Source organism: Orcinus orca, chromosome 16, assembly GCF_937001465.1.
Source record: "Orcinus orca chromosome 16, mOrcOrc1.1, whole genome shotgun sequence".
In the NCBI taxonomy this organism is placed as follows: Eukaryota; Metazoa; Chordata; class Mammalia; order Artiodactyla; family Delphinidae; genus Orcinus; species Orcinus orca.
The window spans coordinates 31312479-31338610 of NC_064574.1; the positions used below are offsets into that span (position 1 = coordinate 31312479).

The 26132-nt window shown below is 41.8% G+C and overlaps 2 long non-coding RNA genes across 3 annotated transcripts in view; both read left to right on the plus strand.

Moving 5' to 3' along the window:
- Positions 1–3884: 3884 nt before the first annotated feature.
- Positions 3885–26132, plus strand: part of LOC125961474 (uncharacterized) — a 52121-nt gene continuing 29873 nt past the window's right edge. The window contains exon 1 of the long non-coding RNA XR_007472222.1: positions 3885–4566. This is a non-coding gene — a long non-coding RNA (uncharacterized LOC125961474). The remainder of the gene's footprint in view (positions 4567–26132) is intronic.
- Positions 13240–21871, plus strand: LOC117198578 (uncharacterized). Of its 2 annotated transcripts, XR_004479773.1 has the most exons (4): positions 13240–13362; positions 18310–18399; positions 20127–20215; positions 20325–20335. It is a non-coding gene; the product is annotated as an uncharacterized LOC117198578 (long non-coding RNA). The 2 variants fall into 2 exon arrangements; XR_007472219.1 differs by lacking the exons at positions 20127–20215; positions 20325–20335 and adding an exon at positions 20869–21871.

Here is a 26132-nt window from a genome sequence, read left to right on the forward strand (position 1 = left end):
TGCTTTGCATATAGGTTCATCTGTACCATTTTTCTGGATTCCACATCTAAGCATTAATGTATGATATTTGTTTTTCTCTTTCTGACTTACTTCACTCTGTAAGATAGTTTCTAGGTCCATCCACGTCTCTGCAAATGGCACAATTTATTTCCTTTTATGGCTGAGTAATATTCCATTGTATATATGTACCACATCTTCTTCATCCATTCCTCTGTTGATGGACATTTGGGTTGCTTCCATGTCCTGGCTATTGTAAATAGTGCTGAAATGAACAATGGGGTGCATGTATCTTATGGAATTATGATTTTCTCCAGATATATGCCCAGGAATGGGATTGCTGGGTCATATGGTAGTTCTATTTTTAGTTTTTAAAGGAACCTCCATACTGTTCTCCATAGTGGCTGTATCAATTTAAATTCCCACCAACATTGTAAGAGGGTTCCCTTTTCTCTACATCCTCTCTAGCATTTATTGTTTGTAGAGTTTTTGATTATGGCCATTCTGACCAGTGTGAGGTAATACCTCATTGTAGTTTTGATTTGCATTTCTCTAATAACTAATGATGTTGAGCATCTTTTCATGTGCTTTTTGGCCATCTGTATGTCTTCTTTGGAGAAATGTCTATTTAAGTCTTCTGCCCATTTTAAATTGGGTTGTTTGTTATTTTTCATATTGAGCTGCATGAGCTGTTTGTATATTTTGGAGATTACTCCCTTGTCAGTTGCTCATTTGCAAATATTTTCTCCCATTCTGAGGGTTGTCTTTTTGTCTTGTTATGGTTTCCTTTGCTGTGTAAAAGCTTTTAAGTTTAATTAGGTCCCATTTGTTTATTTTTATTTTCATTACTCTAGGAGGTGAACCAAAAAAGATCTTAAAAAAAAAAAAAAGAACTTGCTGGGCTTCCCTGGTGGCGCAGTTGTTAAGAATCCACCTGCCATTGCAGGGGATACGGGTTCAAGCCCTGGTCCGGGAAGATCCCACATGCCGTGGAGCAGCTAAGCCCATGAACCACTACTACTGAGCCCGTGCACCACAACTACTGAGCCTGCACTCTAGACCCCCCAAGCCACGACTAGTGAGCCCACATGCCACAACTACTGAAGCCTGCATGCCTAGAGCCTGTGCTCCGCAACAAGAGAAGCCACCACAGTGAGAAGCCCGCGCACCACAATGAAGAGTAGCCCCTGCTCACCTCAACTTGAGAAAGCCTGTGCGCAGCAACAAAGACCCAACACAGCCAAAAATAAATTAAAAAAAAAAGAAATAAAAGATTTGCTGTGATTTATGTCAAAGAGTCTTCCGCCTATATTTTGCTCTAAGAGTTTTATAGTGTCCCGTCTTACATTTAGGTCTTTAATCCATTTTGAGTTTATTTTTGTGTATGGTGTTAGGGAATGTTCTATTTTCATTCTTTCACATGTAGCTGTCCAGTTTTCCCAGCACCACTTATTGAAGAGACTGTCTCTTCTTCATTGTATATTCTTGCCTCCTTTGTTGTAGATTAGGTGACCATAGGCATGTGAATTTTCTATCTCTGGGCTTTCTATCCTGTTCCATTGATCTATATTTCTGTTTTTGTGCCAGTACCATACTGTCTTGATTACTGAAGCTTTGTACTATAGTCTGAAGTCAGGGAGCCTGATTTCTCATGCTCCATTTTTCTTCGTCAGGATTGCTTTGGCTATTCGAGATCTTTTGTGTTTCCAAACAAACATTTTGTTCCAGTTCTGTAAAAAATGCCACTGGTAATTTGATAGGGATTGCATTGAGTCTGTAGATTGCTTTGGGTAGTATGGTCATTTTAACAATACTGATTCTTCCAATCCAAGAAGACATTATATATTTCTATCTGTGTCATCTTCAATTTCTTTCATCAGTTTACTATTGTTTTCTGAGTACAAGTCTTTTGCCTCCTTTGGTAAGTTTATTCCTAGATAGTTTATTCTTTTGTTGCAATGGTAAATGGGATTGTTTCCTTAATTTCTCTTTCTGATCTTTCGTTGTTTCTTTGCATTAATTTTGTTTGCTGCAATTTTACCAAATTCATTGATTAACACGAGTAGTTTTCTGATGGCATCTTTAGGATTTTCTATGTATAGTATCATGTCATCTGCAAACAGTGACAGTTTTACTTCTTCTTTTCCAATTTGGATTCCCTTTTATTTATTTTTCTTCTCTTATTGCTGTGGCTAGGACATCCAAAACTATGTTGAATAATAGTGGTGAGAATGGACATCCTTATCTTGTTCCTGATCTTAGAGAAAATGCTTTCAGTTTTTCACCATTGAGAATGATGTTTGCTGTGGGTTTGTCATATATAGCCTTTATTATGTTGAGGTAGGTTCCCTCTATGCCCACTTTCTGGAGATTTTTTATTATAAATGGGTGCTGAATTTTGTTAAAAGCTTTTTCTGCATCTATTGAGATGACCATATAGTTTTTATTCTTCAATTTGTTAATACGGTTTATCACATTGATTGATTTGCATATATTGAAGAATCCTTGCATCCCTGGGATAAATCCCACTTGATCATGGTGTATGATCCTTTTAATGTGTTGTTGGGGTCTGTTTGCTAGTATTTTGTTGAGAATTTTTGCATCTATTTTCATCAGTGATATTGGTCTGTAATTTTCTTTTTTGTGTGATATCTTTGTCTGGTTTTGGTATCAGGGTGATGGTGGCCTCATAGAATGAGATTGGGAGTGTTCCTTCCTCTGTAATTTTTTGGAAGAGTTTGAGAAAGATGGGTGTTAGCTCTTCTCTACATGTTTGATAGAATTCTCCTGTGAAGCCATCTGGTCCTGGACTTTTGTTTGTTGGAAGATTTTTAATCACAGTTTCAATTTCATTACTTGTGATTGGTATGTTTATATTTTCTATTTCTTCGTGGTTCAGTCTTGGAAGTTTGTACTTTTCTAACAGTTTGTCCATTTCATTGGCATATAGTTGCTTGCAGTAGTCTCTTATGATCTTTTGTATTTCTGTGGTGTCAGTTATTTCTCCTTTTTCATTTCTAATTTTATTGAACTGAGTCCTCTCCCTTTTTTTCTTGATGAGTCTGACTAAAGGTTTATCAATTTTGTTTATCTTCTCAAAGAACCAGCTTTTAGTTTCATTGATCTTTGCTATTGTTTTCTTCATCTCTATTTCATTTATTTCTGCTCTGATTTTTATAATTTCTTTCCTTCTACTAACTTTGGGTTTTGTTTGTTCTTCTTTCTCTAGTTACTTTAGGTATAAAGTTAGGTTGTTTATTTGTGATTTTTGTTGTTTCTTGAGGTAGGATTATATTGCTGTAAACTTCCCTCTTAGAACTGCTTTTGCTGCATCCCATAGGTTTTGGGTTGTTGTGTTTTTGTTGTCATTTGTTTCTATGTATTTTTTGATTTCCTCAGTGATCTCTTCATTATTTAGTAGCATATTGTTTAGCCTCCATGTGTTTGTGTGATTTTTTTGGGGGGGGGGTTACAGTTTTTTCCTGTAATTGATTTCTGATATAATAGCATTGTGGTTGGAAAAGATGCTTGATACAATTTCAGTTTTGTTAAATTTACCAAGGATTTATTTGTGACCCACGATTTGATCTATCCTGGAGAATGTTCCATGTGCACTTGAGAAGAAAGTGTATTCTGCTGCTTTCGGATGGAATGTCTTATAAATATCTATTAAGATTATCTGGTCTATTGTATCATTTAAAGCTTGTGATTTCCTTATTAATTTTCTGTGTGGATGATCTGTCCATTGGTGTAAGTGGAGTGTTAAACGCCCCCACTATTATTGTGTTACTGTCGATTTCCCCTTTTATGGCTGTTAGCATTTGCCTTATGTTTTGAGGTGCTCCTATTTTGGGTGTATAAATATTTATTCTTGCTATATATTCTTCTTGGATTGATCCCTTGATCATTATGCAGTGTCCTTCCTTGTCTCTTGTAACAGTCTTTATTTTAAAGTCTATTTTGTCTGATATGAGTATTGCTACTCCAGCTTTCTTTGGATTTCCATTTGTATAGAATATCTTTTTTCATCCCCTCACTTTCAGACTGTATGTGTCCCTAGGTCTGAAGTGGGTCTCTTGTAGACAGCATGTATATGGGTCTTGCTTTTGTATCTATTGAGCCGGTCTGTGTCTCTTGGTTGGAACATTCAGTCCATCAACATTTAAGGTAATTATCGATATGTATGTTCCTATTACCATTTTTTTTTTCCTATTACCATTTTATTAATTGTTTTTGGTTTGTTTTTGTGGGTCTTTTTCTTCTTCTGTGTTTCCCACCTAGAGAAGTTCCTTTAGCATTTGTTGTAAAGCTGGAATGGTGGTGCTGAATTCTCTTAGCTTTTGCTTGTCTGTAAAGCTTTTTATTACCTTGTTGAATCTGAATGAGATCCTTGCTGGGTAGAGTAATCTTGGTTGTAGGTTTTCCCCTTTCATCACTGCCACTCCCTTCTGGCCTGCAGAGTTTCTGCTGAAAAATCAGCTGATAACCTTATGGGGATTCCCTTGTATGTTATTTGTTGCTTTTCCCTTGTTGCTTTTAATATTTTTTCTTTGAATTTAATTTTTGTTAGTTCGATTAATATGTGTCTTGTCATGTTTCTCCTTGGGTTTATCCTGTATGGCACTCTCTGTTCTTCCTGGATTTGGGTGGTTATTTCCTTTTCCATGTTAGGGAAGCTTTTGACTATAATCTCTTCAAATACTTTCTCAGACCCTTTCTCTTTCTCTTCTTCTTCTGGGACCCCTATAATTCAAATTTTGGTGTATTTAATATTGTCCCAGACGTATCTGAGACTGTCCTCATTTCTTTTCATTCTTTTTTCTTTATTCTGCTCCTTGACAGTTATTTCCACAATTCTGTCTTCCAGCTCACTTATTCGTTCTTCTGCCTCAGTTATTCTACTATTGATTCCTTCCAGTGTATTTTTCCTTTCAGTTACTGTGTTGTTCATCACTGTTTGTTTATTCTTTAGTTCTAGAGTTCTTTTTAAACCTTTCTTGTATTTTCTCCATCCATGCCTCCATTCTATTTCCGAGATTTTGGATCATCTTTACTATAATTATTCTGAATTCTTTTTCAGATATATTGCCTATTTCCTCTTCATTTATTTGGTTTGGTAGGTTTTTACCTTGCTTCTTCTTCTGTAACATAATTTTTTGTCCTCCCATTTTTTGTTAATGTGTGGGGCTTTGGTTCTGTCTTGCTGGTTGTTTGGTATGAGGCATCCAGCACTGGAGTTTGCCGGCAGTTGGGTGGAGCCAGGTCTTTGTGCCTAGATGAGGACCTCCAGGAGAGTTCACACTGATTATTATTCCCTGGGGCCTGAAGTTCTCTGTTAGTCCAGAAGCTTGGACTCAGCTCTCTAACCACAGGGGCTCAGGCCTGACCCCTGGCCTGGAGACCAAGGCCCCACAAGCTGTGCAGCATGGCAAAAAAAAAAAAAAAAAAAAGACAAAGCCCAAGAAAAATAATAAAAACAAATCCAGGCAAACAAAAAACAAACCAACAAGCAAACGACAACAATTACAACAACAAAAACCACAAGGAAAGCAAAAAAACCAGGAGACACCCAAACAAACAAGATAGCACAGAAACCAAAACCAAAAAAAAAACCAAAACTAACCTAAACAGAAAACAAAAATAAAACAAAATCAAAAAACAAAGTAAAAGAAACCTAAGAGAACAAAAGGCAAACACACAAAATGACAAAAACAAATACAAAAGAAATAAAAAAGAAGATAAAACCAAGATGAAACAAAATAAAGAACACAAGAAAACAAAACAACATGAAAATAGCAAAAGAACGAACCAACAGAAAACAAAACAAACAAAAACAAAACCAAAAAACAGACAACAAACAAAAAAGAGCAGATAATAACAAAGAATAAAAAATAAAAATTAGAAAAATAAAAAGTATATTAGAAAAATAAAAATAAAAATGAAACAATAAAACAAAACACAACAGCACAAAAATTTTTTTTAATAAAAATTAAATACTAAAAAAAAATTCCCTGGTGCCTCTGCTATCTGTGTCCTTGCCCCCATGGTGAGCTACATGCATCCCTGCCTCCCCAGGAGCCCCTCTAAGACCACTAGGTAGTTCTCTGGACCTGCTGTGCCAGCCCCCACTCTGTGTGTGTTACTTTCACCAGTGTCTGCTCCTGAAGCTGGCCCAGAGCACAGGCCTCCATGGGTATGCCCCGCAGGGGCTGGTGAAGCTGGAGTAGGCATTGGGGGGGGTGGTTCCCCGCCCACCTGGACCCACGTGGTCAGAGGAGGCCCTGTCAGGGGTGGCCTGTGGAGGCTTTGGTGGGGGGCATACTCAGGTCCACCAGGACCTGTATAGCCAGAGGAGGCTTTGGCAGAGGCGGGGCCTCAGGCCTTGTACAGAAAGAAGTTTTAAAGGCCACCAAAAAGTGCACAAGAGGTAAAAATAGAGGAAGGGCATGTGGTCTGTGGCTCCAGGCAGATCAGATGGTGGGTGGAGCCTACCCCATGTGTCCATAGTTGCAGAGAGAGAGGAAGAGACAGGGCTCTGAGACCAGGGAGGGGAAAAAGAAAGAGAAACTAGGTTTGTTATGGGAAATAGGGCTGTGGTTTCATATTTGGAAGTGTCTGTGTGTGATGAGTAAGTGTAGGGTTTAGTAACAGGTTGAGGAAGAATTATACATTTGCAACTGCTATAAAAAATTTGTTCTCTATTAAAAATCTTCTGTGCATATCACATGAGATTCATTCATGAATTCATGTAACAAATATTGAGCGGCTGCTAGGCACTAAGCAATGTTCTCTGCACTGGAGACAGAAACTGTGAGCAAATGGACTGTGAGTGAAACTGTGAGTGAATGGACTCAGGAAATTAGCTACAAAAGAAAGAGAAAGACAAGTATATGTATGAGGGAGTGGAGGAGTGGATAACAGAGGCAGAAAAGGCTTTTCTTGGAAGGAGATGATATGGAGTTTTCAGTATCCTTGGTACCTGCAAGTGGAGCATTGCCCAGCTTCCACCCTCCAGCCCATCTGGCCTGGGGAGCAGCTTTAAGCAGACATTCCTCACTCTCCTCCCCTTTGGAGTCCTTTCCTATTTTCTTCCTCCTTTTCCTCTTCCAATGTCTTCCTTTATCCTGGAGCTTGAGAGGACCAAGGCTGGAGGAGACAGTGACAGTGACTTCCTTCTCTTGCTTCCATCTTTTCTTTCTGTCTTTGACCCAATTCAAAAAACAAAGATGAATAGAGGCCTACTGGGCCTGGAATCATGCAGGGCTTACAAGATGTGAGACTCCCATCACCAAGGGCAATTCTCCAGCAAAGGGACATCTGGGAGCCATTAGCAGCCAACACACACAGAAGCTGGGCTAGGGTGTATCCATCAGTAAAGGGGATCTGTGTGAGGCACCAACAGCATCCACAAAAAAAGGATGTAAAGTAGCAGATAATCTTACTCTCGGCTTGAGGGAATGCACATTGGTATAAGACTTTGGACAGCAATTTGATAATATCTTACAGAGTGGAAGACACATGTGCCCTATGACCCAGTACTCCCACATCCAGTCATATACCCTAGAGAAACGTTTGCATGTGGGAGAGTCTTGCAGAGAGAGGAAAAGTAGAGTGCTGCAGACTGGGCCTCAAGGAGCACCAGCATTTAGGCAATAGGAAGAAGATGGAAGACTCAATTATAGACTGGAGGAAGCAGGGACTATGTGGTCTTGCTCATTGCAATGTCCCTAGCGACATGCCTGGAACATGAGGAACACTCCTGGGATGCACAGGAAGGGAAGGAAGAAGCAGTGAAGGAGACAAAGGTCAGAGAGAATAAAAAAAATGAGGAGCCATCACCCTGAAAGCCAGAGGAAGAGATTGTTAAAGGGGGGGGGGGGGTGGGCAGTGAGAAATAAAATATTGCCACCATATCAGAAAACAAAGAATGTCGCAGTCATCAGTGATTGCAGCCACCCTCAACGGTGAGCCCTGAGGGAGTTCCGGATGTAAACAAAGAATGCCAACCATCTAGCAGCCATCAGACTGTAGCCACCACCGAAGGTGCAGCCTGAGGAAACTCAGGATGAGAAAACACAGGATACTGGCCCCAGATAGCTGAAGTCATATCAAAGGAATGACTTCAGTGAGCCCAGACTCTTGCATCTTCCCACACATAGAAAAGTGCTAAATTCCTTAACTTGAGATATGTAGTTTTCTTTTATTAATAGTAGCCAGAGCTGGGTCATTAACCATCCTTTGGGCCCTCTGATGGAAAAGTAGAATCAAGTCTCAAATAACGTCTTTTAAATTATATCCTCTAGTATTATACATGGAAAACAGTACTGTATCATACCTCTGTGAATGTATTAATAAAATATCTTATACCTGCTTTATGATACATAGTATTGACTGTGCTTTACCACAGCTGTTTTTAATGACATTATTTTAGAATGTTTTCTTTCCAGATGATGATTAAGAAGCTAATAAAAAAAATGATGCCAGGTACCACAACAGTAACAGAACTTTGCTGTTTTCTGTTTTTTACTTTTTTAAAATTTTTTTAATGGAGTGTGCTGGATGTCTCTATAATTTCGTTTAGATGACTGCAGAACCTGGAAAGGCTGTTGCTGCTACTGCTGCGTAACATACTGTTATTGGTCTTTTTATGTGAATAAATAAATCTATATATCTAGATATAATTTGAATTTTTGGAAATTTTAGCTGTGCTGTCAACTTTGGAAAAATATCCCAATTGTACCATGTTGGGTTGGCATTGTACAGAAATTAATAGCCATATTGGTCTAGAAATGTTAAACATAATTTTTTCCTTTTATACAAGGGTAATGTACAATATTAAGTATGTAAGGTCTTATCCACATGGGTTTGATTACAGAAAATAAATTATTCTCAAAAAACAAACAAACCAAAAATGAAAGAGTAACCTTTTGTTCTGACTACATGGTGTTGTTGCAAAAACTCCAATATACCTTGGTTTCCCGCCACCCCCCCCCCCCAACTGCCCCAGCCCTTCCTCTTTGGAACAGTTTTCTCAGAATTTTTCTGAGAGGATGTCTCCCAGCCTTGAAGTCCTAAGAATGTCCCCTGAATAAAGCATAGCTCTCAACTTTTATGTTGTGCATTTTTTTTTAGTCGATAGTTATGGAGACCACGAAGGGCTGAGAGCAGACTTCTCTCCTTTGCCTGAACTCAACGAGGATCCAGAGCCTTGGTACCAGCAGAGGTCTCTTATGCCCACCTGCCTCCTCAGAGAGTCCAGACGAATTGGTGAGTCTCTCCTGGTTCTCAGATCTCCCAAGTTTTGGTTGATGATCCTGAGTTTTATATGGCAGTGTCTAACAGGTACCTGGCTCCCCAGTTGAAAGATATTGGGGAGTGATCCCCCCTAATTGAAAGATATTTGGGGAGTCCGGTTGAAAAACACTGGGGCTCAGTTTAGACACTGAGTTGTTTATCTTCAGCTGAAGGACTGGGAAGACTTTGCTCACTTAGAAGACTGAGTAGTATTGGACTGGGTAATTAAGGGGAAGCTGGCCTGTCGTTTTTCCTTGAATTGTCTACACTAGTGATATTATTTTGACAAACTGACCTTTGAACGGGGGAATAAAAGCTTTCAAAACAGAAGAAAAAGGAACGACATATTGCCAGCCCCCAACTAATACCCCAGCAAGGTTTATGAATGTAAAAAATTTACAAGTACTTAATTTGGAATTAAAGGAAATCTCGTCCTAAAAATGAGGGGGTTCTTTTACTGTATACACAGTTAAGTTTAAAAAGCCAGCTTGATAAGAGTATCTTTTCAGAATTCTGACTTTAAACAAAGGCCTTCTAGGGAAAACTTGCATTTCTCTTCCTGTGTCTTTGAGAAGTAAATGTTCTACCTGATCTTCTTAGGGCATTTTGTGTGTGTGTGTGTGTGTGTGTGTGTATGTGCTTTGAAAACTTGATCTCTGCCATACTATTTTTGGGAGTAAACCTTCTGGATCTTTTATTTAGGTGACATCCTCCCCTATTCTCTTATGGGAAATCCGCTTGTGTCTTAATGGTTTAATATATATCTCATTGGGCTTCCCTGGTGGCGCAGTGGTTGAGGGTCCGCCTGCCGATGCAGGGGATGCGGGTTCGTGCCTCGGTCTGGGAAGATCCCACATGCCGCGGAGCGGCTGGGCCCGTGAGCCATGGCCGCTGGGCCTGCGCGTCCAATATATATATATCATTAAAAGCCAAATAATGGCTCCTTTAAATTGGAGAAACTTCTAAATAGTAAATTTTTAGAGAGCTCTCATTATAAACAGCTGTTTTATTGGTACCTATATTAAAAAATCAAAGGCAGAAAAAAGAAATATATATAATGGTTAACCTAACAACTTCTTTTCTTTAAAACAAGTAAGAAAAACCGGTTTGGGAAGATTTATTTGTGGTCTTTGCTTCCCCTCAATGGGTTTTACAGATGCTAATAAAAACATTAGAATAATGTTAACAGGAAAAAAAACCTGTAAGGAATGTCTAGATACTTGTTGGAACAAGGTAGAAATTTTAAAAAGGAGTTATCTCAAATGAATAAAGAAATCTTCAGATGGATATTTAAAATGGGATAAATAAAATGGACACGTATGCGATTAAAACACAAGGTTTTGATATTACACTACCTAAGATTAAATGGGCCAAAAAGGACCCCCTACTAGTCTCCATCATTAAAGCCAAACAAGTCCGCTGTTTACACCAGTTTTAAAAAGATATATTTAAGGGGCTGGAAAAAAATTTTTTACACTGAGATAGCTGACGAGCGATTACTTGGGGCAACAGTTAGGCCACGGGTCTGAGTTCCTTGGCTCAAGCTCCCTCTGGGGCTCCCAGAGCATTTTATAGAAAAATAGATAAAATGGACAGGGAATAAAAGAAAGAAAAACTTCTAGAACTCCTCCTGTAAGATCAGAACTTGTTGATTGGATCCTAATGAAAGCTAAAGGTATAAAAGTTGATAGGATTGGGATAAAGTATATAAAGATGTATATATATATATATATATATGCTATCTCTCTTTTGTTTAATTATGTTGTGGGATAGACACATTTCACTGCGGAATGCTTCCCCTGCATGGTATTATGACAAGGCACATAGATCTGCCCCTCAGAAAGTATTAACTAAACATACTAAAGGAAACCAGTAGGGTTACCTGAGCCACACAAATAAGTAAAAACTGGGAACTAACATTCAGCGGTTAATAAAAATAAAATTAGTGATTTTGCTTGTAAACTCAGAAAGAAGTTCTTTGCTGAATGTCCTATACAAGATTTTGAAGGCGTGATAAATTAAACTCTAAAGTTCTAGAACATAGAACTTGTAAATTTCAGTTTAGTTAGAAATCTTCTCACTGATATATAGTTGGGCAAATCAATCTTTTAACATCATCTAGGTGACAGACCTTTGGGGAACTTAAAGCAACTGTCTTTCTCTTGCAAATCTCTACAAACCAGAAATGTAAATACAGGCCACAGGGACCTGAGGCTGAACCTAATTAGCTTAATCAGGAAGAACCTGAAACCAAGGGAAAAGAAAACGACAAAGTGGCAGTTTTAAAATTCAAACTGCTGAGAATGCTCCCTCAGCTAAGCTTTACAAATAGTAAACACTTAGTCTTCAGAGCAAGCAACTTTAATGTATTCCAACTGATTTTTGTAAAAAAGTAAGTTTATATTGTAATACCTGATTCATAACTAAGTTTTTTTTCTGAAGGGAAACCATGAGATCTCTAGTTTTGCCTGTTTATATGTCTGTGTACACATTATACATATGAAATATCTCTACCTCTGGAAAGTATTACCAAAATTGAATTTATAAAGAGCTCAATTTAATTTGAAAGTAAGTGGTTACAAATTAAATATAAAAGAAACCAGCCAAAATGACTTTCAGGTTCATGTGAATTAGGAAATATTCAATATTATGTTGATACCTGGTATTAAAGTTTTGTTGATCTAATTAATATATACATGTTTTTAGAGTCATCAACATTAAGTATAATACTTTATTGTATCTAGGTTTAATAGAAGTCAAATAAGACCTTATTATATCTGTTGCAAAGAAAATAACTTGATATGCTGAAACTTTAAGGTAAATGTAAATGAGATAAGAGCTTTTGGGTAAACTCTTTAAGAATAATTATATTTTAGAAATGTTTACTTAAAATGATCTCTCCAGATATTTGGTAACAAAGTTCTAGAGTTGTGCTAATTTAAGTGATGGAAACTTATTGAATATCTCGGTCACTCCCAAATAAAATAAGATACTGAGACAGCAATTACTGAACAGAGAAACTAAAGTATTTAGGACTATTAATAAATGTTTGGTGTCACCCTGAGATGTTTTTAGAAGTTGTCACTAGTAATTTATGTTCACTAATCTTCAGAATGCTAATGTAAAAGACAGTTCATAATTGCTTATTTCTTAGTTTTCGCTAGAAATTAAGGTTATTAAGAGTTGAGGATTCTAATTTAAACATGTAATTAAAGCTAACAGAAATAATAATGAAGCATTTCAGTATACAGTAGGAAATTTAGAATGTGTGTTTTCAGTAAAGAAGGTATAGGGAATGGAATTAAATTTTATTGAGGGAAAAGAAAAAAATGTCTTAGAGCTGGTTGTTTCCAATGGAAAAATAAGGGACAAACTGATACGGATATAGAAAGTGATGAAAAGTTGTGGAAAGGAACTCTGAGGAAAAGAAGTTTCATGCATGGTCAGGATTAACTAAATTTAGATTGAAGTTAATTAAGTGAATGGATTTTGTTGTTAAGTAATCTAGTACAAGACTGGAATTTGATTTCTCTCTCTGTTAGGAGAATGATGTTTCTTAGAGTGCTCCTTTTTGATAACAGATTGTGTGAGTTTCTTTGCCCTTAAGTGATCTATATTTGTTTTTCTGAAATCTTTTCTTGACTTTGGTTAAATGAATAAGTATTCTTTCACAGTGACCTATAATCCTGTTGTGTTTTAAAACTTTTTTGATAGTTTTGAGCCCTCATGAAGGGCTGGCAGGCAAAGGCCCCAGGAAAAGGTAGACTAATTTCCTTATAAATCATGTGGTTATGAGGGTGGGCGTTTCACATGTGGCTTTTTTGCAAAATCAGCTTAGCAGTTAGTACATTAGAGGGCTCATAAACGCTCCAGCTGCACTGACTCACAACATGAGACATCTGTGAGGTGAGCTAGAAGGGTGGAGCTCTGAGGAGGAACTTGCCTGGTGGCCTATGTGGCGTCAGGTGGGAATGAACTTTGGGGCCTAATTGTCACAAAAACCTGGACTTTAGAATCAGTCTGAGTTGAAATCTTGGTCCCAACACTTGCCAGCTGTGTAACCTTAGACAAGTAAGTAATCCTCCCTGAGCCTTTGTTTCCAGGTGAGGGCAACGGTGGTTGTTTCAAGGTGGAGGATTGGCCTGGAGAAATGCAGCTGGTTGCTCTGACAGATCCTTGAGGAGGGAAGTACCTGGGTGTGGCCACCAGTTTCTGGACTCTAATCTTCAAATTTTCTCAGAAATTTAGAGATTGGCATTTTGGCAAACTGTTGGGCAGTATCTACTAAATTCACGTTATTAGTTTCCTAGGACTGCCATAACAAAGTACCACAAATTAGGGGACTTTAACAGAAATTTATTCTCTCATAGTTCTGGAAGCTACAAGTCCAAAATCAAGGTGCCAACAGGGCCACACTCTCTCCAAGGCTCTAGGGTGAGTCCTCCTGTGGGGGTCACCATTGCCCCCTTGCCTAAGTTGTGAACTTTTCTGTGGAGGCCGAGGGCAGGGCACAATAATTCATTCGTCAGTCCTGATAACATATGGAAGGGTTGGGAGCCCTCATTGCAGGAAGAAAGGAGAGAGCATTATGGAGCCTAAGCTAATTGGGGAGGATATTTGGGGATCCTCACATCTCCTCTTGTCCCCTTGAGATGGCCCTGGGGCCTCAGACTCCTGGTGAAATCACCACGTGTGGGGGGAAGCAGTGAACTCTGGCAAGTGCCGCCTCTTCTTGATCTGCCTCTCCCTGTTCCAGGGACTCACCCCTCCACCCATGTCCCTCTCACATTAGGCTAGAGGTATGGGGTATGGAGAAGCTGGAGGCAGGACTGGTGGGGACTGGTAGGAAAGACCTGAGGAGCAAGGTATCTGCCTGAAGGGGCTGCTTGGGGAGCTGACTCAGTGGATGCCAGGCAGGCTGGGAGTGCAGGGTTCTGTCTTGACTCCAAAAAATTCAGCCTCAGAATATGTGGGAATTTGGAGTGTCTGAGCTTCCTACAAGCGTGGTTGGGTGGTACATAGGGTCATGCCCTTGGAACAATGTCATTGAGCTCTGGGCTGCCCATCTCCTGCTCTCCTTTCCATCTGCATTTGTCCGGTTTCTAGAAAGAGACAATATGATCTATATCTATATCCATATATATTTATATATTTATAGCTATATCTAGTTAGCCCTCCATATCCACAGGTTTTGCATCCAAGGATTCAACCAATTGATCCTGGGTTGGTTGAATCTGCAGATATGCAACCTACAGATATGGAGGGCTGACTGTATTCATTGTATTATACAATTTTATATAAGGGACTTAAGCATCCATGGGTTTTTGTATTCATGGGGGATCCTGGAACCGATCCCCTGTGGATACTGAAGGACGACTCTCTCTCTCTCTCTCTTGTGTGTGTATGTGTGTGTGTGTATATCTTAATATATAAAATACAAGTATAAATATATATGTATATTATATATATTGGCTCCCATGGTTATGGAGGCTGGTAAGTCCAAAATCTGCAGAATGGGCCACCAGGCTGGAGACCCAAAGAAGAGTTGATGTTGCAGTTCAGGTCCAAAGGCCATGTGCTGGCATAATTTCCTCTTGTTCAGGGAAGGTAAGGTTTCTTCTCTATTCAACTAATTGAATGAGGCCCATTCACATTATGGAAGGCAATCCACTTTACTCAAATCCACTGCTTCACTCAGAGCTCACTGATTTGAATGTTAATCTCATCCAAAAGTACCCTCACAGAAATGTTCAGAATAATGCTTGTCCAAATATCTGGGCACCCCACAGGCCAGCCAAACTGACACATAAAATTAACCTCCTTACTAAAATGACTTCACCAAGCAATAGGAATTGTAGCTCCCTGACACTGAGGACTTATTTTGTGTTGGCAACCTTGTGCTTACTTCCTTACTCACCCATGTGATAAGTGTTATGCTTGTTTCACAGAGGAGTCAACTGAATCTTACTCAGTGTGATAGCCAATGTTGGAACCCCAGTTGGATCTCTTTTCCCATCCAGTGACCCCTCCCCCACCTGTTGCCAGTACAGTGGCTAAAAGCTTGCATCTGAGACCTTCTCTGGGTGATTGCCTGTGGCTGATGTCCTTGTCCAGAACCTCCTGAGAACTTTTGTCCCCCTCTCCCATCCCCACCCGCTATCCTCCAGGGGTGGACAATGACTGATTGACACAGGAGTATAAGAGACGGTCCTGCTTACCTACCTCAAGGGGGGATAGCTCTGGCCCATTCACCATGCCCCCCAGAGCTCCACATGGGATCAGGCTGAGGTTAGACTCCAGCTGAGACCCCATCCTTTGCTGAGCATTTTCCCCTGTCCTGTCCTACTTCCCTTCCTCCCTTTTTCTTGAGATCATTTCCTAAGTTAAAACATGTGCTCAGGAATCTCTATCTCAGCCTCTGATTGTAGGGAATGGGGTTTAAATTCCTGTTAGTGAGGAATTCAAAGCCAAGTCTAGCTAGCTTCAGCATTGGCCCACTGAACCCCTGCATTGTCCATAGCTGGGGATGGTAAGCTGGCAGGCATGTATGCATCCTTGTGGGGCTGGGGTATTAGCTGAGGAGAAGAGAAGAGACCTAGCTTTTAGGAAGGTCTTGGTGGCTTTGTCACTCCCTCCCTTGCTTGCTCGCCCCTAGCTGGTGTCTCATTTCCATAAAACACAGCACCAGCAACAAGTTGCGCAGTTACGTACCTTCACAGGGGCAAGTTGAAGGTTACACTTGACAGAGACTGTGGGTCTGGAGTCCTATCCTCAAATCTTCTAAGAGCTGAGTCTCAGCTTTCAGGCAGCAAAAGCAATGGACTCAAAATCCTGAGCTGCTCCTTGGGAGAGAGTATGAGCCAACCCAGGCAGGCCGGCCTCCTGGTCAGCAGGCTGCAGGCCTAGGCTGTGGTCTGAGGCCTCCATTTAGCCCCCCTGCCTGTGGGAATGCTGAGTCACCACCCTGGGAAGACCTCTGCCATCAGTTTTTCCATAACTTGGAGGTTTGGAGCTGTTCCAGTCACCACTGCTCCAGTTAGAAGTTTGCTTCTGGCTTTACCAGGTGGCCTCCAGACTCTCCAAGAGACAGCTGCTTAAGGATAACAAATAGGTGAGATGAGAGAGTTTGGACCTGAGAGGGTGGAGCCAAAGCCTGGCAGAGGAATTGCTGGGGATGGCTGTGCAGTGGAGGATGGGCTCCATGCTGGCCCCCAAAGAGCCTTCTACTCCATCTGGCTGGAGAAGACAAGAAAGGATGGGGCACCTGTTGGCAGAAGACTTCTCTTAACAAAAAGAGGAGTGTTAGGCTGTTCTCTTTGGTTAAAGACCTTTACTACTGCCTTCTATGTGAAAGGATATAGTGTGGAAATTATGGTGTCGGGTAGACCTGATTAAAAACCTCTGTTCTATCATTATAGATTTTGTGATGCTGGGAAAGTCACTCAATATTTCAGAGCCTCAGTTTTCTCATCCAGAAAATGGGTGGCCATGCTTAGTGCACAGGGTTATTGTCTGGCATGGGGCAAGTCAGATGAAGGGAATAGCTCAGTAAGAGACAGAGATAGAATTGGTGGACTAGGAATGCTAAAGAAAAATTCAGCCAGCTTCACCAATTTGCTTCTAGAGCCAGGGAAGTGGGCATAAGGCCACTGCTTACCCATTCAAATGCTCGAGGCAGACATCATTAATTATAGCTGCACACCTTAATCCTCGATAGAGCCTCCAGGTAGCTTCTGTTAATTGATTGGAGGTGGCACTTGAGATGGAACCTATGTGTCATCCCTGGTCTCAGGACAAGATGGCCTTGACAGCCATCGTGGAGGAGTCCTTGAATATATGAAGAGGAATTTAAAGGAAAGAAAAATTGCCTTCTTCTAACTTGAATGCCTGGGGGTGGAGTTGGTTTGTAATTGAGCAGCCTACAGGTTCTACCATTTTCAAGCAGCTTGAGCTACTGAGCAGAGGTCAGGCTTGGTGTAGACCTTCCAGATAACCATTAGCTTGGCAAGGCTGGCCTCACCAAAGAGGTACTCTTAGACTGCCTCCCCACAGGAGCAGACCCTGAAACAAGGATTCAAGTTCAAGTAGCTTAACTGAGAAGTGATTCCAAGGCCTCTGGTAGGAGATTCAGGAAATGAGACAGGGATGAGAAGGAAGCCAATGCAAGGTGCATTTTAAAGTAGGTTATTACTGTGGGTGACTGGAGCTTAATCCTACTGAGGAAGCCTGGGAGATAGTGCAGAGCACAAATCTGAGTTATGGCACCTGAGGAGCGAGGGAGCAGGGGTATGTATACACCAACTGCCATCAGTCATTAGTTGAGGGCTACTGGGGTAGGATGTTAACTCCCTGGTTACAGGTGGACAAGATGGCATCAAGTGGCCAGAGAAAACTCTCAGGCAAAAAAATTACAGGTACTGGCAGCTGGAAGTGGTAAATGCCAAAAGCAGTATCTACTATTCATGTGGACTGAAAATCCCAAGGAGCTCAAGTGAGTCTATTCATTGAAAATCAGGGCTGCCTAATCTTTCTTAGTACGGTGTTCTCTTGAAAATTCCAGCTGCCTCACCCTGCCCCAACCTGCCCCACCCCTAGGTGCATAGGATACGTAGTCCCTGTTCTGGACTGAATGACCAGAACCCTGATGATTAAAATAGTAAACATTTATTTCATACTTACTATAGACTAGGTGCTCTGGTAATTGTTTTATAATCATGATCTAATTTAATTGTCATAATAACCCTGTGAAACAAGTACTATTATTATCTCTGAAGTTCAGAGAGGTTAAGTAGCTTGCCCAAATTCACACAGTGTTATGGACTGAATGCTTCTGTCCCTCCAAAATTTATACATTGAAATCCTAATCCCCTATGCAAAGGTATTAGAAGGTAGGGTCTTTGGAAGGTAATTAGGTCATGATGGTGAAGCCCACATGAATAGGATTGGTTCCCTTATAAGAAGAGACACAAGAGAAATTTCTTCCTCTGTCTGTTCTCCATTATGTGATAATACAAAAAGAAGATGGCCTTCTGCATACCAGCAAGTGGGCCCTTATAAGACACCAAATCTGCCAGCATCTTGATCTTGGACTTCCTAGCTTCCAGAACTGTGAGTAATAAGTAATTGTTGTTTAAGCCATTCTGTCTATGGAGGGTTGGTGGGAGATTGGTGCTCAGGAGAATCTGGCAAGGGAGGAAAGGAGGTAAGAGGTGCTAAAATTGTCCCCTGTTCCTTATCCTCTGCTGGAGGGTCCCTGTCACCAGAAAGGGCATGTCTAGCCTTGCACTCTTTTCCCCCATTTGGCCTTCCTGCCCCACCTTCCCTTCTGGTCCTCACTCAGAATCAGAGGTGAGGACAGACCTCCAGGGCTCCCAGCAAATTGTCTTCATGTTTCTTTCTGGTCTAGATCAAGTGAGGGAGGAGCTTTTATGGAGAAAAGGGCTAGAGGCTAAGGAGCCCGTGAATGCTTGAGGGATTTTCTTGAAGACCTGGGGTTTAGCAGATTCTGTGCTAGGATCACCATTGCCCTATGTAGCAGTGTGATTGTAAAAATGGCCCCAATTCTCCACCGCTCCCTAAATCGACACACTTTATGATGTGATCTCATAGCCTCCTCCTACTGAGAGGTGGAGTCTGTTCCCACACCCCTTGATTCTGGTCTGGACTTGTGACTTGCTCTGGCCAGAAAAAGGTGGTGGAAGTGATGTTGAGCCCTTTCTGAGCCTAGGTCTGAAAGGGCATTGTCTGTTTTTGTTTGCTGTCTTGAATACACCATGACCACGATGACCATGTGAACAAGCTCAGACTAGTCTACTGGAGGACAAGAGACCACATGGAGCAGAGACAAGCTTCCTAGCTGAGGCCATCTTACACTAGCCACTACCTTCACCCAAACATGTCTCAGAGTCCAGCCAAGATCAGCAAAGGCACCTATTCAACCCATAGCTGACTGTAGACCCAACAGTGATCCCAGACAATGCAAGAGCTGCCCAGCTGACCCAGGACTCATGAACAATAATAAATACTTATTATTGTAAACCACTGAGTTTTGGAGGGATTTGTTACACTGTAGTAGCTAACTGATACACCCAAATCTCAGGGGTCAATCCTCCTTCCTTTGCCCCAAATTAACACTCAGTCTGACCTAACACACAATAGCAGCCTCTAGCCTCACCAAGGCTTCCACAGAGGTTCCCTTATGGCCAGCTCTTGATTTGGCTTCGTCCATATCGGTGGGACTGCCTTGGCACTCTCCCATCTTTTTACTGTATTCTTCTTTGACGCTAATCTGTGTGTGTGCACTTGTGCACGTGTGTGGTGTGTGTGTGTGCGCCTGTGAGCTCTAAGGTACATTTCACATCTTAGGTTCAGTCTCCTCCTTTTGCTGAGGACTCCCTGAGGCCCAGGCTGTGCTTTGTCCCCAAGAGACTTTCCTTAGACAGGGACCTGGCCCCTCATTCCTGGAAAGTTGCTCCTGCCTAATGCTCAGCCTAGGTTGTGAGGATGCAGCTCTGTGGGTTCAGGTCAACCTCATAAACTTCTCTGCCCTACCCCCCAGGGCAGCAAGTCCAGCAAGTCTGGTGCACTGCAGCCTCCCACCTACAGAGCTAAAACTAGAATTCCTGGCTGGGCTGGCTTGCTTGGCAGCTGCCCTCAGCACCTTTCCCTGCCCTTCCAGGGGCTTTCTCTGTCCTACAGCTTTCCCTTGTGAACTGGGCTGGTCCTGGGACAAGCTCCCTCTGGCTAGCTGATCACCCTCTGGTGGGACTTGATGAACCAGCGTGACTTAGGACACCACCAGATCTAACACTCAGTCGTGGGCTCTTTCCACACAGCATTTACCTGTCAGGGGGCATCTGGTCTCAGACCACAGATATAGCTTTTAATGGCCTAAGCAGAAGAGGAATTTATTAGAAGATTACAGGTAACTTATGGGATTGATCAGAAGGACTGACCATGGGAGGAATGTGGCTGGGCGTTTCTGCTGCTGGCACCACTGTCTCTGACTATGGCTGTGTTCTCAACTGTCTCAGCTTTCTGTGGCCTTATCCCAGACTCAGAGTTCTGGGAAATATTACTGAGAGGCTGGGACTGGATCTGGGCTGCTCCCTCGTCACCAGAAAAGGCAAGTCCACAATATTGAGTTTCTCCAAATGTAAGGAGGGGGGTTCAGATGTTGGGCAGCCAAAAGAAGGGTGATAAGCACCCATACCACTCCATCCTCTTAGGGTCTGTTATAAGGAACTTGGTGCTCCAAATAGAGCCCAACTCCAACCCTTTCTTTTCATTGTGCCATTAAAAAAAATGAAGTTCAATTTATACATAGGAAAATGCATATATCTTAAGGATTCAGCTCAATGAATTTAAAAAACCTGTTTATATACTTGTGTAACCACCACTCAGATCAAAACAGAGAACATTTCCATCACTCCAGAAGGGTCCTTTGTGCCTCCCTGGTCAATCTTATCTTCCCCTACGAGGAAGTAACCATTCTGATTTTAGTTTATTTTGCCTATTCTTGAACTTCATATAAAAAGAACCATACAGTTTGTACTCTTTGTTTTGTTTTTGTTTTAGGCCTTGCCCTGTGGCACGTGGGGTCTTAGTTCCCCTACCAAGGATCAAACCTGCGCCCCCTGAATTGGGAGTGTGGAGTCTTAACTACTGGACCGCCAGGGAAGTCCAAGTTTGTACTCTTTTGTGTAAGGTTTCTTTTGCTCAGCATAATACACTATAGATTTATCCAGGTTGCTGCATGTATTAGTAGTTGGTTCCTTTTTCTTGCTGAGTAGTATTCCATTGTATGAGTGGGCCATAATTTGCTTACCCATTCTGTTGTTGATAGACATTTGGATTGTCTCTAGTTTTTGGTTCTTATGAATTAAACTGTGCACATTCATGTACAAGTCCTTCTGTGGTCAAACGTTATTTCCCTCCAGAGTTTTGATTTACTGTCCTGCTTCACTGAGAAACTTCCCCACCAAATTAGTAGGGAAGTTTCCCTCAGCTAGAAAGACAGATGAGTTTTTTCTCCCATGCAGTCACTATTCATACCCAAGATAGAACTTTTCATCTATGCCCCTAAATCTGCTCCTTCTGGAATCTTCGCCACCTCATTGTGTTGCTCCAGCCAGAAACCTGACTGCTCTCTTTGCTCACATCGTTCAACCCAGCCATCAGTAACCCCATCATGTGTGCCATCAAAACACCTGACCACTTATTTCCTCCATGGCCACCAGCTGTTCTGGACCACCATCACCTGTTACCTGGAACACTGCAGTATCCTCTCCTCTGCCTTCACTCTAGTTTCTCTCTCCCACCCTCACCTCCCACCCCTGGGTGATTCTTACCACAGAAGCCAGAGCAAGCCTTCAGAGGCTAAGTGAGAACATGTTCTGCCTTCACCCGAAACCTTCCCATGGCTCTCACCCCACTCTAAGCAAAAGCCACAGTTATTACAATGTAGACATTGCAATAACAAAGCCCTCATGATCTCCCCATGCTACTTCTTTCCCATCATCCCCTTCCTTTTCTCCTTTACAGTCACACTGTGCTTATTCCTTTAATATGTCAAGGATGTTCCTGCCTGTGGACTTTTCATTGACTGTTCTCCCTGAACAGAGAGCTCTTCCCCTAGATTTCCACATGGTTCCCTCCTTTACTTTCCTTCAGACCTATTAACTTTACCAGCTCTATTTATCTCTACAGCTCTTACCACATCTGTTACAGTCTATTTACTGGTTTACGTGTTTGTTGTTTGTCTTCCCCAACAGCATGTCAGTTCCATAAGGGCAGGGACTTTGTCAGTTTGTACTTGTGTCCCTGGTGCATGAGCATCATCAGCCATGTCCTAGGCAACAGTTAAGAGACACAGAGTGGCCTAGAGCACACATGAAAAGAGAGAATCAAGTTAGGTGTCTTCCACCTTGAGCTCACAATTTGGGTGTTGGATACTTTAAGAAAGTGATAAGAACATCCTTTGGGCTTTCTCTGCCCCCTCAGAGATTTAGCTCACTTTGGTACAAGCCCCCACAGTCTCACAGCCTATGTGATGAGTCCAGTGCAGGCTCAGAGATTGGAAGAGGCTTTTGGAAATAGTGAGATGGAACCAGGCCTGTGAGGGTAGGTGGAGTTGGGTAGGCAAAGGACAGCAAGACATCATGGGCTGGTGTGGGGTAGTGCTGCTTAGGTGAGATATGAGGGGTTAGCACCTTGGACAGAGTCTCTGAAAGTCTGCCTCCCAGGAAGGCCATCGCCATCGCCACTCCTTGTGCTGACCCAGCAGGGTTTGGGGGGAGAGGTCCGAACACTTTCCACCCATGGTAGTTATACCAATATCCATCATCAATCCCAGACTAGACTTTGGTTATTTTTAGGTTGTTTTTTCTTTAACGTTGAAGTATATCCATGGAAGGGAACTTATTCTTCAATAAAGCAAACCTACAATATCTCTGGACAGACAAGAATGAAGCATCCCTACCTAAGCCAATCTCTGGGGAGACAAGAGTGAAGCTGACTTGCCTAAGCAAAGCAAGGTCTGATCTCTGCCAGGATGTTCCAGGAGTCAACGGAACCCCTGCATTGGAAAAGCAGAGTCAACCACTGGACTGACAGGGAAGTCCCCACCTCCAAAATCAGATTTTTAAAGGCTTTTACATACAGGACATATGGAAACAGTTTTGTGTGCTGTCCTTTATTAAATGCAAGTATGGTCATGCTGTACACACTCTGTTGAAACTTGATTTTTTCTCCTTAATGATGTGTTTTGGATGTTCTTCCATGTCACCCCTTTTCTCTTGTCTTCTTTTCTCCACCTTATTCTTTTCACTGATGCTTAGTATTTAATACTACACATATTCATGTTTTGGTTTATTTAGTCATTGTCCTCTCAATGGGATTTCAGGGTTTTTTTTCAATTTTTTAGTGTTTTAGCCAATCTTGCTGTGAATACCCTTGTTTATGATTCCTGGGTACATAGCTAGATGCATAAGTGCTGGGTCAGAGGGGATGCACATTTTGAATTTTAATAGATGTAATTTAGTCCCCTAACCCCCCATGTCTGGGGTATGGGTGGGGCACCCAGGCCAGAACTTAGGCTTTAACTTCCCTATCCCTCACTTCAGTCACCCAATCCATCATCAAGCCATGTTAATTTTACCTCCTGAGTATTGCTAGCATTGTCTCTTTTCCTCCAACCTTGTTGCCACTGCCTTTGTTCCGATATTCATCATCTCTTGCTCTTGCCTGAATTAATGCAATAGCTTCCCACTCCTACTCCCCATCCCTAGTCTTGGTCATTCTATCTCCAACATAACCCACGTTATTCTGTAGTCAGAACTATCTTTCTTGATCCCCAATCCAATCATGCCCTCCTCTGACTTAACTCTTCAATGGCTTCCCGTTACTCTTAGGATAATCTCTAAGCCCTGTGTTTTGGTCTACTTTCATCATGCCAGCTATGCCAACCTCTCCAGCATCGTTGAAACCACACTCCTTCTCAGATGGGAGTCGAACCCAGCCAAAACTCAGATTGGGACTTGAACCCACAGGCTGGGACTTGAACCCAGCCAGAGTTCAGATTAGGACTTGAACCCATGATCCCTGATTTAGGAGAGGACTTAAACCCATTATCTTTTAATTGAAACCACTCACCTGGTGTCAGGACTTACTGAAGCTCATGTTCTTTTGTCTCACTGCAGAAAGAATTCAACGTGAGGCAAAGTGACAGGCAAAGAGTGAATTTATTAGCTTAGGATGCTAGTGAGATATACAAGTGGGCTAGCAGGGGAGTGCATCCCTGAGAACAAAGAGGGTTACATTTTTGTAATCAAAGAAAAAATGGGGAGAGGAGGAGACCACATTCTTCCTCATTCTTGGGTGGACATTAAAGTTTACCTCATTAGTTCCTCCTTTGACCCTATATGGTCTAACCAGGACTGTCATGGCACTATTTAAATCATATGTATATTAGCAGAAGTGTGGTGACATAGACTAAAATATGGTAATTCATTTCAAGTTTCCATATAATGTCCCCTTTCACCTAGTTTCTTTCCTCTTTCTCCTATGTTTCTCTCTTGGCTACATGCGGAAATGCTACTCTTCAGGACTATTAACTCCCTGACTTCATGCAACAAGATTCAGACCCCATATTTATTGTCTTGTGTTTTAACTATCAAGACTTGTGGCTTGAGTGTGCCTGGTGCTTGAATGTACCTGGTCTTCCTTCAAGGTACTGTAGGTTGTTGCTAGGTTACTGGATTCTTTTCTTGAGTGGTCATTAGGTTACAACAGTCTTCCAAACTCCCTTAAAATTCCCTTTCTGTCTTTATTCCCCCTAGTTGGATTCCTCAACTAACTATTTAAGTATCTTATTCTATCCCTACCATCATTCCTTCCTGCCATCTCACCTCACACCCAGGATTCCAGTGATGTTGATAGTTAAGACCCCTAATATGTCAGACTGTTTTACACCCCATGCCTTACTCAGTTTTCTCTGACTGTACTGCCTGTTCCACTTCCCTGTTCTCTTTTCTCCTCCTGTTCACCCGGTGAACACCCAGCTATCTTTTGGGGCTCATCTACCAGTCACCCATTCTGGGAAGCCTTTTCTTTCCCCTAAAGGAGGACAGACCACTTTCCTTTTAGTTCCTACTGATGTTGTTCAGGCTTTTGGTTTAGTCTTGTCACCATTTAGTATCCAATTTATTTACCTCCCCATCTCCCCTCTAGACTCGGAGCTTCTTGAAGAGACTGAATAAACAATGATGACAGGCTGTCTACCTAGGGTAACATACATGCAAAAAGTGCACATATCATAAGTGTGCAGCTTCCTGAAATTTTACAAATGGAAACCACTCATGTTACTAGCAGCCAGTACTGGAATTAGGAATTAGAGTGGGAGACAACCAAAGGGACTTATCTGTAATGTTTTCAATTCTTCACATGGAGAATGTGTTCTAGTATAACCTGGATAATTAAAAATTAAATACAATTTTTTTACACATCCTCACACCCTTCCTGTTGGGATCTTCAGAGCTGTGTTAAGAGAGACATCAATCAATCAATCAAGCCAAATCGAATGTGTATTTACTACTTCATCAGACAGATCAGATTTGGCCACTTATAAGCTGTGTGATCTTGAACAAGTGACAACGTCTCTGATCCTTTGTTCTCTGTTGTCTTAACCTGGGTCCCCCTAAGTAGAACCTGAGACAAAGTCTTGGGAGCAGATAGTTTCCTTGGGGATGTGATCCTAGGTAGCAGGAAGGAGAGAGAGGAGGAGTGCAACAGGGAAGGTAGAAGAGCCAATACAAGATGTGTCACCAGGTTGGTCAATGCTATGAGTGTCTTGATGCCACCATGACATTTCGAGGAGCCTTCTGAAAGTGTCTCAGAATTCTCTGCTGAGGAACAAAAGGGAGAGTCATACATCCATTGGCTTTTACCTCCCATTGGTCAATGGAAACCCCACTGACTCATACATCCCCATATTTCTGTACTGATCATGCATGAGAGCCAGGCAGGCTCCCTTGAGGTCTCATTCAGCTGTACTGGAGAATACTCAGGTTAGGTTGAAGGCTTCCTGAAACAGGTCGGCTCAGCACTGACTGGAGGCAGAGGTTTGGCCAAAAGGTTTTTGAGGTGGTGCACAAAGAGTGCTCGACACACTCATCTTTACAATGATAAGGGAATGCTGCAAGGATTGGGTTGAATTCCACACCTAGATAATAAATGACCTGGGTTGGGGACCTGAGAAGTGCAAGGGCTATGGCAGACCTGCCCCCTCTTACTCCAGAGTGTGGGACTAAGGGAGGGCCAAGGCCCAGGGCAAGCCTGAAAGG